Source organism: Octodon degus, unplaced genomic scaffold (assembly GCF_000260255.1).
Source record: "Octodon degus isolate 3935 unplaced genomic scaffold, OctDeg1.0 scaffold00004, whole genome shotgun sequence".
NCBI lineage: Eukaryota > Metazoa > Chordata > Mammalia > Rodentia > Octodontidae > Octodon > Octodon degus.
Window position 1 is genome coordinate 35,595,661 of NW_004524580.1, and position 12,981 is coordinate 35,608,641.

Genomic DNA, 12,981 nt, shown 5'->3' on the forward strand with positions numbered 1-12,981 from the left:
TGCTGAGTCCACTGAGCTATCTCGCCAGCCTTGCAGTACTTATACTGACTTGCTGCGGCAGCCAGCTCCACCCAGTCCATTTTTGTGGAGTGCAACCTTGACCCCGAGGGCTTGCTCTGTTCGCAGGGGAGGAGAGGCTGCTCTTCTGGATCACACAGCTAAGGGAGCAGGGGGAGCTTCCCGTGCTCCCACCCTGCTCCCCTGTCACTGCCGTGGCCGCTGTCCCCGCCCTTCAGGACGCTCTACCTCATCGGTGAGCCAGCAGCATTCCTCTTCCGACCCAGGAGCCCTGTAGCTCTGCACCATTTGCACTGATGTGTGTGTGCCGTGGGCTGCTGCCTGGAGCTCAGCAGTGTATAAAGGTGGTTGTTCCTTTGCTCATTTATTTCTAACCCTCAGTGTTTCCTCTGTGGCCAGCACTGTGCGGGGTGTCTTGTTTGTTCACCTAATCCAGCCATTCCATAGTCACACAATGGCTACTTCCACTAGCCTCGTTTTTAGAAGGATACGTGGGGGCTCAGGAAGATTATTTATTCTTTTCAAAGGTTATAAAGCTGATATGTGAGGGCTCAGGCTCCCCCAGGACTGACTTCTAAGTAGGTGCTCGAACCTTGGAACTTCTTTGAGCTACTAATTTCCACCCAAAATTTGTGCATGCCCAAAGCAGTCTCTCTGTGGGATTTCCAGACCAGGAGGGAAGGCACGGCCACTGCTGCCCCGGCGACACTGAGCTCACTCATGCGCAAGCTGGGCCGAGCACTCCAGGTTAAGGGCAGGGCTTGGAAAAAGTTTCTTTTAGGACAAGCAAGTGCCTGACTAAATGGATCTTCTCCTCGAGGCAATCGATGAAGGGGAATGCACTGTGCAAACATATTTTACATCTCATCTTTGTATGGATTAGTTCTTGATGGTTCTTTAATTATTTAAGCATATTGAGAAAAAAGTACAAAATGACAGGTTTTCCCTTTCTCTGGCTGGTTTCTGTCCGTTCTGGGCTGTCCATTAGAGTTGCCTGGGGTCGGTTACCTAGGAGATGGCTGGCAGACAGGGCTCTTAGATTGATCCCCAGGTCTGTGGCCAGAAGGGGAGTCCGGGGATGGGAACTCATTTGCTTCTAAGTGGAAGAGTGGAAACTGCCAAGCACTGGAAAAGGAGGACTGTGTCTCCCACCCTAGCCCTTCATTGTAAAGGTTAAGCAAATGACTTTCTTTAGAACAGCATGGAGTTTTCTGTTTACCTCCAGTGGGAAGGAGGGGAATGGCTCTGTGACTATCTAGAACTCCGGGTTGTAAGGAGATAACATATGTGAGAGGAGAGCGAGCGTGCACGGGTGCACACATGCATGCACACACACGTGTGTGTGCATGACCAAACCAAACCTAGCTCCTTTTCAAGTCAGTGAAGAATGAGCCTTCCCGCTTTTGTGCTGGGGACAGGGCTTGACTTCCGTGCAGCGTGTTCATTTCCTCTAGGAGCATGGCTTGATCACACAGCCGGCTGCCAACAGGCCTGAAACAGGGCCTGAGTGCTCAGCTGCATCAGCTCAGGGAATAAGGCTCTGCTATCTGAAGGGTGCACAGTGCAATGACAGCTTGGCAGGATGAACAGAACTGATCAAACTCGGAGTTTCTTAATAAAAAAGGTGTGAGGCACTTAAAAAAGTGTGTAGATAAAGAACACTAGCATTTGTCGACTAGCAGCTTGGGTCTTGGGACCTTGCCTGACAGCTCAATGGGGCCCTGGGAGGGAGAGGTCGTGTCAGGCAGCCGCTGTGAGACTTGGCCCCATAGACTTTTACTCCGTGTGTAGTGAGACCCTGAATACCCTGTAAACCCTTCCCTAAAATACAAAAAGAAAACATAAAGTTAAGCAACTAATCTGGAGACATTATTGTAAGAACTTATCTAACTTGAAAAGCTCCAATATTCATGCACACACATACACAGCCTTCTTTTTTCCTGGGACTTCTTCTAGCAGGTTACAGTCCCGTTGAAAACTCCTGCCTCTCCTGAATTGGCCCCGCGGAGGGCTAGCGAAGGGCCCTTCGTGACGGCAGCAGGCTTTCTCCTAGCTGTGCGGATGCGGCCTCCTCGACTGCAGGTGTAGCCGGTTGGGAGGACGCCATCCACCACCCGTGTCACAGGGGACGGAACAAGCAGCACAGCAGCGAGGTGCCCCGCCAAGGCCGCTGGGCAGCAAGCCGCAGATCCATCTGCCCAGTTGGTGAGCGGGCGCGCATGCGCAGCGACCCCGCGTCGGCCTCCGCTCTGAGCTAGCTGGTTCTTCTTAGCCATGAAATGGTAATGAACATCAACACTGCGCAACAAGAGTCATGCAAAGAAAACGGAAAGTACTCTGCTTTAACTATTTCCCCTGCAAATGAAAGAAGCTAACTTTATTCAGTTTGGTCAGAATACCTCGACTCAGAAGGGGCAACGTGTTGCAGCGGGGGAGCGGCCACGCGTGCAGCTGTCCGCGCACAGCAGCGCAGCGACGCCAGGACCCGAGACGGGCGCGCCCTGCCGCCCGCGCGTGGAAGGGCCGCTGGCTCTGAAATGCTGCCTCAGCGCCCCCTCCCTTTCTCTAGACACGGCGCCGTCTGGAGTGCAGCAGTCCCGGGAAGCTGTCAGCAACATGCACCCCACAGCGAGACGTTTCGGGGAGCAAGGTTCCGGCAGCGAACCGCAGCAGGGAGGCCTTGGGAGGGTGTCCTCCCGCCACATCTGATGGAGATGAGCAGCGGCGGGGAGCTGTCTCCTGCTGTCACCTGTCCCCACCTCGTGCCCGCGTGTGTCTGTGCCCCCGCGTGCAGCGCAGGGCCTGATGCTGCACAGCAGCTCTTCCCTTCCGAGCGGGATAAACAAGGACCACTTGTGATGACTCACAGGCTGCACCGCTTGGGTCTGGAATTCAGGCAAGGGACAAAAGCAACGGCTTCGCTCAGGGACACTCAAGGGGTGGCCGTGACCCTGCCGCGGCGCTTGGAGCCTCCTTCCTGCACCGCTGGGTCTGGCCCCGGCTCTGTGGCCGCTGGGTCTGCCACCGGCCTCTGCGCAGGTGGCCTCTGTGCGGGTGGCCTCTGCGCCGGTGGCCTCTGCGCGGGTGGCCTCTGCGCGGGTGGCCTCTGCGCAGGCGGCCTCTCGCAGCAGGGCCTTCTTCTCCCAGAGGAGTCCCCAGCCGGGCGGCCTCTTTACATCGACCTCCCCGTGAGTAGAAGGGCAAAATGGAAGCGCGGCCGTCCCCTCCTAGGCTGAGGGCGCAGGGCGCAGGGCGCAGGGCGCAGGGCGCAGGGCGCAGGGTGCTGAGCGCGGCTGCGAGGCAAGGCTCTCTCCAGACCCCTTGATCCCTAATTCAGTTCTTCAGCTGTGTCCTGTCTCCTCCCTCCGCCGGCCCTGCCAGCGCCTCCTCTGGCACCTGGCACCTGGTTGGGGAGCAGTGTGTGCTGCGGCCGGCCGAAAGCCAAGAACAAGTCTCCCATGAGGAAGTGGCTAAGCAAACCTCACGGCGCCTTGCAGGAATGAAACCGGAAGAGCGAGAGAATCAGGAGGCCACCATGATTTGACATTTAAACCTCCTCTTAGATACCTTCTTGCTGGAAACAGTGTTGCTCAGAGGCACTGAAAGAATGTTTTCACAGTGGAAATATCAATTTATTTCCATAATAGAAAATTGATTGTGATATTGATCTACCCATCCCATCTGCCAAGCTTTCCTAATTATAAAATTGAGAGGTCCACCTGGTAGCATAGTAACTGTCCAACAATTATTGATGGAAAGCTGGCCATGTAAGTCTCGATGAAAACCCCTTCAATGACAAACTGATGTGGAATGAGACAACAATCAAATATGTCTCATTTACTAAGTAAAATGTTTTTGTCCAAACTTCTCTCCTAAAAGCTGCTGAGCAAAATGATCCTATGAACCACGCATCTGCCAAGAGACTTCGGGCCTCAACAATGCCAGCCCTGAATTGCGCCCACAAAATTAATATTTCTCATTTCAGATTAATGTTGTTTTAATTTAAAAAATTGACTAGTATCGGTAGCTCTTTATTTTTGCTATCTAGTAAGAGAATCTTACAATCCTCATTCCACTTCATTTTATGGACAATAACTATCTGCTTAAATGTCAACATCTCCAATAATATTTACCCAAACAGATTGTTACATGAGATCTTTCTACCATTTTGCATATTTTATGTGCAATAAAAAATCTCAAGATGGCTCCTTGTCTGATTTGCTCTCTAATTTGGCAGGGATTAAGGCTCTATCCTGTCACAGGCCAAGGCTATGTCAGAACGGATGAACTTCCAATGGGCGCACACTTCTGAGCCTAATAAATTCTAATCACTCCGCAGGCCGCCCTGAAGCGGGAGCTTCCAGCCCCACTCACCACGGACACTGGCCCACGACCAGGATGAATTCTGGGCTGATGTTTTCGTTGCAGTTCAGAAACCAGAGTTCAGTGGACAATGAGAGGGGAAGGAGCCCCATCCAGAGAGCGAGGTGCCCCCCACCAGGTTCTGAGGACACAGGTGGACCCTGCTCTCTCTGAGGCCCCGAAGACCAAGTGTCCAAACCTTGTCATCTTCTCACCCATACTGCTCAGTATCCTGTGTCCTTTGAATCGGAAACCTCTTCTCTGTCTTTTGCTCTAGCCAATGTCTTCTCATATATTTTATTATTGTTTTCCCTGTGCCTTCTCCAGTCTCCTAGAATTCCTATTTGATGATACTTGGGCTTCTTCAGTTGCTTCTGTCTCCCAGTCTTCTTTCTGACTTCCTACTTTGGCACAGCTCTCTGGGGGAGTCCGAGTCTCTGTGGGCCCACCTCCCACATGGCCTCCCACCCCAGGCCCCCTCGTGGCTGTCCACACGTGCACCTCCTGGCCTCCAAGCTGCAGGTTCTAGAGATCTAGGATGGAATGAGGGCTGGTGCTCTTATTTCTTAAGAGCCTCTTCTTGTTTCATAAGTACCTTCCCTCATCACTGTGAAAATGTTTATATTTTTCTTTTGAAGTCTTTCTTAGCTTTACTTACTTACTTTTGCCGTCTTGTACTTTCCTGTGCACAGTTTCTCCCATTTGTTAAGCTCCACATTTATTGCCTTTTTATATCAGTTCTCTAGCAGGGTTGAAAGAACCACAAGCCAAGGGGCCTAAAACCCCAGGAATCTGCCCTGTGATGGTTCAGGAGCCCACGTGTCTGAAACCAATTGTCAGCAGGGCTGCTTTGCTGCTTACGGAATCCATTTCTTCTTTCTTATTGAGGCAAAAACAAAGCCCAAGAACTGCACCACATTATGAGTGGATAATTCAGCGTCTCTGGCTATGTGTATGTTGGTGTACCAGAGATCTCTGGAACTTTGTCATCTTGCAAAGCTACAACTCTACACCCACCAGTCACCTCCCTGTCCCCTTCCTCTGGCCCCTGACAGTTACCATCCTACCTTCGTCTTCTCAGTCTGACTTCCTCAGGCTCCCCACAGCCGTGGAAGCATGCGCTTTTTGTCCCATGACTGCTTGGGCACTTAGCAGGCTGCCCGAAAGCCACCTCCTCCTCCTCCTGAAAGCACATGACAGGATTCCTTTCTTTTAGGGCAGAATAAGGCTCCACTCTACCTATGGGTCTTCCATTATCCATCCATCAGATGCTTGTTTCCTTACAATTCACAGAGAGGAAAGTTGCAGGGAAGGCGAGGAAGCAAGTGTCTTCTAAGATCTTGGTGTCAGGTCTTCCAGGTGCACGCCCAGCAGTGGGATGGCCAACCCCAGGGCAGCTCCACTCCCAACAGCTCCAGACGCCGCCGCCTACTGTTCCCCGCAGTGGCTGTGCCATTTTACATCCCACGAACACCGCGTGGGGATCCTATCTTTATCCACACCCTTGGCAGCACTTGCTGCTTTCTGCTTTGTTTTAGATAAGGACCGTCCTGGCAGATGTGAGGCAATACCTCACCATGGCTTGATTTGAATTCCCGTGAAGACGGACAATACGGAGCACCTTTTCACACACCTAATGGCCATTTGCATGACTTTTTGTGGAGAAATGCGCATTCAGGCCCTTTGCCCATTTTTATAGGGGGTTATTTATTCATTTATTTCATGTTGAAGGAGCTCTCCATGGGTGTTTCATGTTGACCCCCTATCCGCAGTGTGGTCTGCCGATATTTTCTCTCAATTTGTGGCTTGGCTTATCTTTGTAGAACATCTTGGAGTCGGGAAGTGTGAGGTTTGTAGCTTTCTTTTTCTCAAATCGTTTTAGCCGTTCATGGTCTTCCGCAATTCTGCATGAATCTTAGGCTCATTTTGTCCTATTTCTGTGGAAGTACTCTGAGATCTTGATAGGCTAGCAGCATGCCGGTGCATCACTGTGGGAAGCGTGGACAGTTAGGCGGGAGCCAAGGGGAGGCGCTGACGACCACAGCGTGCTGGGAAGACGGCAGCGTGGGCGGCTAGGGAGGACGCTCGGGCCCCGGGGCTAGGACAGCGTAGGGCGGGAACGGCGCCGCGATGCTGTGGGCAAGCCTCTGCCGCGCCGCACCCTGACGTGTGCCCAGCCCTTGCCAGACCACGCTCGCACGCACGCACGCACGCACGCACGCTCGCACGCACGCTCGCACGCACGCACGCTCGCACGCTCGCACGCACGCACGCACGCTCGCACGCACGGCCCCTGTCGCTGAAGCCCGCTGGAGCAACGGCAGCCGGGCTAAGTGTTCTTCCTGCTGGTCGGGTTCTGTTTGCTTGTCTCTCAGATATTCCCCCGAGTCACGTCTGCTCCGTTGGTTCATATTCCGCTATCGATGCGCCCAATTTCAAGTCCATTCTGCCAGTTACGGGGTTCGGGTTGAGAGCAGAGTGCGGGGCCCTGCGGCTGATACCACCTCCACGCTCATTTCCTAAAACACTGCCTGAAAGGAAGGCGCTGGTGAGTTGGAGGAAGGGATGGTGGGAAGAAAAAGCTCCAGTCTCCTCGTCGGGCTTGGGCTTCTCTCTCCGGTGATGCCTGGGCCCTGAGCCCGGGAGCAGAAGAAGGCAGCAGGCGAGGATGGGCAGCAGGCAGGAGGGGACCCCGGCCCGCACCGAGCTCTGCCTGCCACTTACTTTAAACTGGGAGCCACCTCCGGCCGCTCGCCGCCCCCCTTTCTTTCATCTGAATGATGTGGAGGAGAACAGCAGCGGGGACCTTGCAGATGTGTAATGGGAGAAGCCACGCAGTTAGCTCACGGCTGCTGAGGGTCGTTGGTGAACAGCGACAGCCCCTCCCCTGGTGGCCTCAACCTGAGCTGCTCCTCTGGCTGAGGGAGCGGGCTGTGCTCTGGCTTGAGCTGACGTTCCTGTCACCAGCTCGCGCACCAACGTCAGGGGGTGTAATGGCCCCAGCTAGGAAGTATCCCCGGACATCCCGAGGGCGCACGCTGACCAGGAGCCCCCAGGCTAGTGGCTTCCCATAACGACACAGAGCTCTGCTCCAGACAGGAGCTTATTCCCACTTAATCCGCACCTCTCTCCTCCTGCGCTGCCTCCCCCCAGCTCCGCTTGAGACTGCCTCCCCGGGCTCCCTCCCTGTGTGTTGGGTGATGCCCGTGCTGTCTTCTGCTTCTTGGTTGCTGACAAAGGCTGTCATGGAAGGCGACTGCTAGCCTTGCCCAGCACACAGGCTGCACAACAGCATGCATCCAAGGCTAGGCAGGAGTCCTGGGCACCGCTGGCCTTGAACACCACCGTGGGGAAGACGCAGGGTCCAGCCCCAAAGCGCTCACCACATTGCAGGCGTACTCCAAGCCCACAAAAGCCAGCGCAGAGGCGGCAGCTGAGGGCTGCTGGCGCAGCCCACAGGTCCAAGCCAGGCCCACATTGCCACTTCTGGAGGGGCCTAGCACTTCAGGCGGGCCTCACCAGTCTGGCCACTCCAGGGGCCCCTGTCACTCCTGTGCTAATGTCCACTGGGCTCCACTCTTTTCTTTCTCTTTTGCATCAGCAACCAAGCGCGGGGCCTTTGCAACGGTTGTGCCTTCAGCTCTATTTTGCCTTGTTGAGAAGAGTCCTTGCTAGGTTGTTGAGCTGCCCAAGTTGGACTCAAACTGGTGATCCTCCTGCCTCAGCTTCCCAGGTATGGGGATTCCAGGCCTGTGCCACCATGCCAGGCTTTGCATTTCTTCAGTTTTCCTCTCCTCTGGTCTCCCCTCCTCTGGTCTCCCCTCCCCTCCTCTCCCCTCCCCTTCGCTATACAAATGCCTTATGGTAGCACTACTGGCTCCTGTCAGTTGCTGTCCCTCTTTCCCTCCTGCTCAGGGAAGGCCATGCCCTCAGGCAGCCACCTCCCCAGCCCTGGGCAGTAGCTCCCAACCTCTGGCACAGAGTGCTGTCGCATCCCACAGGGACAGAGCAAGAGCTCCAGGTGGGAGCCTGCGAAGTTTAACATTTTCTAGTAGCCACGTTTGAAAAGTACAAAGTAATGGCTGCAGCTGATTTGGAAAAGGCAGCTGCTTTGACCCAGCACACCCGCCACACTAGCACTTACACACCGCCAGCCAGCGGCAGTTACTCATGCGATATTTTGTGACCTTTTTCTGCATCAAGCCCTGGCAGTCGGCACATTTCACACCAGCTGAGGTCCCTCTTGGTGTCGCCACATTTTGGGAGCTCGAGCGTAGTGTGTGGCTCCCCTTGTCTGCTCAGCTCTGGTGACCGCAGTGGTCACTTCGCCACTTTCCCAATGTCTCTTCAGGAAGAGAGTCAGCCCTGTCCCCACAGCAAGCAGGAAGGGAAGTAGCGGCAGCTCCTCTGACACGTGGAGACTGGGGTGGCTCCTTCTCTGTCGTCCTACAGCAGGTCTGCAGTGGCCCCATCCAGTGTGGTCTCAGCCTGTGGTGAAGGAACCACCAGGGCTGGGGTGAGGGTGGGTGGAAGAGACCACATCACTGCACGGGAAGCGGGGAGGCACCGGCTCAGGTTCCTTGCAAGGACAGGGCTCCGCAGGGACTGGAGACCTCAGGCCAGGCCAGCTTCCTAGAGCTGTGCTGCTCTAGTGGCCTCCACGGGGCAGGCACCTGCAACACAGCGCGTGAGGCAGGAAGCACTGCTCCTCATCAAAAGGCAATTGCACTGCTGCTCTTTGCCGCCCTCCCAGCCTGGGCTCTGCCCCATTCCAGGTTTCTCAGGGTCAGAAATGAGTCCCCACTGGAGTAGCCACTGTGAACTGGCCTTCCTATCTCTTGGGCTGATGCAACCCAGCAGGGGCTTGGACATGAGGCTGCGAGGTGCCCGCTATGACGGCAGCCTTTCCTCCCAGCACACCGTGCCTCCAAATCCAAGCTAGCTGTGGACCACAGCGCAGCGGACACTGTCGGGTGGGAGTGGTTGTTTTATATGCGTTAGTTCCTAGAACAAGTCTTGTGATTCCCGATTCACTGAGGACAAATTGGAGCTAGACAAGCCCGGGCCTAAGGTCCCTCAGCAGAGCCGCAGCAAGAAGAGAGCTGGGACCTGGCCCCTGCCTGCTGACACCACTCAGAACAGTCTGGGGCTGCCCTGTGCGGGAAGCCGTTCTGGGAGCTCGGCAGGCCAAGGAGAGCTGCGAACGCTCCACCCTGGGGAGGTGGCCCTGGAGGAGTTTGGGCAGCGGGGGAGCCTCAGGCTTGGGCAGGGTACCCTGCGTGAGCCAGGGTGGGGGCCATCTGTGCTCTCTCTCCACCACAGGCCACTGGGGGTCAAGCGGCTGCAGACAGTGCTCCTGGGATAAAGATCAGCCGCACCCCCTTAGCTTGAGAGCCGCCTGAGAAGCACAGAAGCAGAAGGGGTGGGTTCAGGGCAGGGCTTAGCGGACGCGGGTGTGAGCGTCCGCACACCAGGCTCCAGGCCCACGGAGACTCTGGCTGAGGAGGCAGCACTCAGCCTGCCAGCCACAGCTCGCCTGCTCAGGCCAAGGCACTGTGGACATCCTGGAGGGAGAGAGCTGGCCGGAGCCTCCTTCGGGTAGCACCAGCTGGAGCCATGAGGTGGCGCCCTTTTGCACTGGCCGGTGGCTGGTCCTAAGCTGTGGCAGGCACCAGCATGCGCACCTCTGTGCTCAGAGCACCTTTTGGAGCTTTTCAGGGTCAACCAAGGAGGTCACCTGATTGTGCCAGCCTCGGAAGACTCAAGCCAGCCAAGGGCACCCAGGGGCAGGAGGGAAGGTGCAGGACCCGCGCCTGGGGCCCAAGACTCCATCTCAGGACCAACTCGGCTCAGTACCCGAAAGCCAGGGTGGGAATCCAGGAGGCGCACAGCAGTGCCCTCTCCTTCCTGTTCCCGGAGGGAGTCTCGGCAGCGTTCCGCGGGAAGCCGAGTGCCTATTCTTATGGCTCAGATGCCCTGCTTTGCTGGAGACAAGGATCTAAATGAGCAGCCAGCTCTGCTCTGCGGTCTTTAGAAAAGTTCTGGCTTCCAGTGAATTGCAGTGGTGCGAATTTGATCCAGAATTTGATTTGGGTCTGAAACTCAGGCTAAATGGACCACAGTTGATGTCTCCTGCCTGGGAGCTTGGACAGCTCCCATCTGTGTCCCGAGCTGGCTTCGTATCGGGAAATGGGGGCTGGACAGAGCCATGCCCAAATCCCTGCCAGCCCTGCCATTTCAGGGCTAAGTAGATTCATGATGAGAAGGATCCGAGGATTCTGCAGCCTGACCTCACCCCGGGAGCAGTGTTAGAAAAGGAAGAAGGCAGGTCCAGCCCCAGACCCCGAGGCAAGGGGAGGCCTCGAAAGGCATGTTGGTCCTGAGCTTGGGGGTTCCGCATAGCCCTGCTCAATCCTGGCCAGTGCTGACAACTGGAAATGAACCTTTGGGTCTGGCATGGCTTTTTCCTGAAGGCCTCACTGGGTAAAATCTGGCCTTTCCTGGGGCCCAGCTAGCATGTGGGATCAGGCCATGAAACTGCCTATGTCTGTAGCCTGAAATCATCTTCTCATTGTGTGGGTAGGGATAAGGCTTGGTGTTTTGCAAATTTTGAGCCTGTTTGCTAAAAAACAGTCCTGAAGGTCTGGGGTGCACATGAACCTGTCCAGCTCCTGCTGTACTGGTCACGAAGCTGGGTCAGGAATGCAGCTGAGTGACCCAGCTCTCCAGGCTTGGAAACCAGGCAGCATAAGTCATGGGCTGCCTCACACGTCATACACTGATGCCAGTGTGTGCACAGCTGCTTTGCAGATGGACACAGTGCCCGGGCAAGGGCCATTTCTAAGATCGAGGGGTTCCAGTTGAGCATGGGTAGGGAACCAGAGCTGCTGCACACCTGCAGATAGCATGAGACGAGAGCAGATCAATCTTACTCCAGGGCACAGAAGCATCTGAATGTAAAACGTGGGTGACCAAGCCCCAGCAAAAGGCAGGGCCTTCTCAATACCCAGGACCAGCAGCCCCAAGCTGAGGTGAGGCAGGAGGAGCTGTGGAGCTTGGGGATGGACGACGATCCCTGGGCTCAGAGGAGGAGGATGGAGTGGAGGACGTGGCCATCGGGCCAGGCTGGATCAGGGTCCCACAAGGCTCTGGGTCTGAACTCAGGGAGCCTGGTGTCACCTGCTGAGTGCAGAGTGGCCCAAGTTTGGATTTGGGCACAGTGGAGGATGGGCAGGTGAGGAGTTGGTGGACAGTGTCGCCCCTTCCCAGCGTCTGCCAGTAGCAGAGGGAATGTTTACAAGAGAAGGTAGGTGGAGGGCTGGCCAGATAGCTCAGCAGACTAGAGCACCTTTTTCGGCAGAGCATAGTGGCCTGGGTTCCATCCCCAGCATGCTGTGCTGGCCCTGCCCCTGGGGCACACTGAGATGGCAACTGAGACTGGGTGTAATGGCACGCGCCTGTAATCCCAGCACTTGGGAGGCTGAAAGCAAGAGGATCACCATGAGTTCGATCCATGTAGTAAGACCCTGTAGGCCCTTCCTAAATTCATTGAGAGAGAGAGAGAGAGAGAGAGAGAGAGAGAGAGAGGGCAGGTGGGAAGGGCGGGGCAGGGGCGGTGTGGGGGCAGAGGTGGGGCAGGTAGACCCACACTTCCCCAGGACAGACATTGCACCTTCCTCCTGGGAGGCAGAGGCCGAGAGCTTTGGCAAAGTCCTCACTCCAGCTAGGTGACAGCAGAGATGGGCAGGGAATCCTGCATCCCAATCAACATGCTGCTGGAAGCAGAATGTGGACTGTCACCTGAGTGTGTGGCTGAGACTGCTTGCTTGTCCTGCAGAATGCCCTCCCTCCACTTTTTATATGTGCAAATGTATGGTACTGACCAGTGTGTGCAGTGTAAGAGGCACAAATATCAGATGTGTCAGTCAGGGTTCCTGCCCATGAGACACAGCACCCGATGCCCAGCTCAAAGGAGGGAGTTTTATTCTGGCTTGTGGTGTCGGGGCATTTGGTCTTGGCCAGCTGGCTCCATGGCAGAGCATTATGGTGCAAGGGCCTGGCGGAGCAGAGCTGCTCAGATTGTGGGGGTGGGAGCAGTGGGGGCAGCTCCAGAGAGGAGGAGCAGGAACAGACAGAGGTCCCAAGGTTACCCCTCCGTGACCCACCCTGCCAGCCAAGCTGGCCACATCAGACACTCACAAAAGAGATTAAGAATGCACATGAATAGAAGCTTGGATTCTTTCTTCCGGCCCTGCAGCCCCCGTGTCTGTGAGAGTCATCTCCAGCTCTTATGCAGGCTCTGGTTCAGGGGTGGGCAGGGCTGGCTCCTGCCCCTACACCAGGTCCTAGGGGACGCCAGTGCTGTTGGTCCCGGAGCCCATCTGGACCAGGTAGGGAAGCCCTAGATTTCAATGGCTGCTCTGGCTCGTGGCACTAGTGACAGATAAAATGGAGGTGTCTTTTGGGGGGCAGAGAGGAGGAGGGAAGAAGACCTAATGTGTTTGGCACCAGTTATTTTAACCACATGGCGTTAGGGGCTTAATACAAAAGAGCTTAGTCCAACTTGACAACAAGAACTGCTGCGCAGCTGAGCCTCAGCCC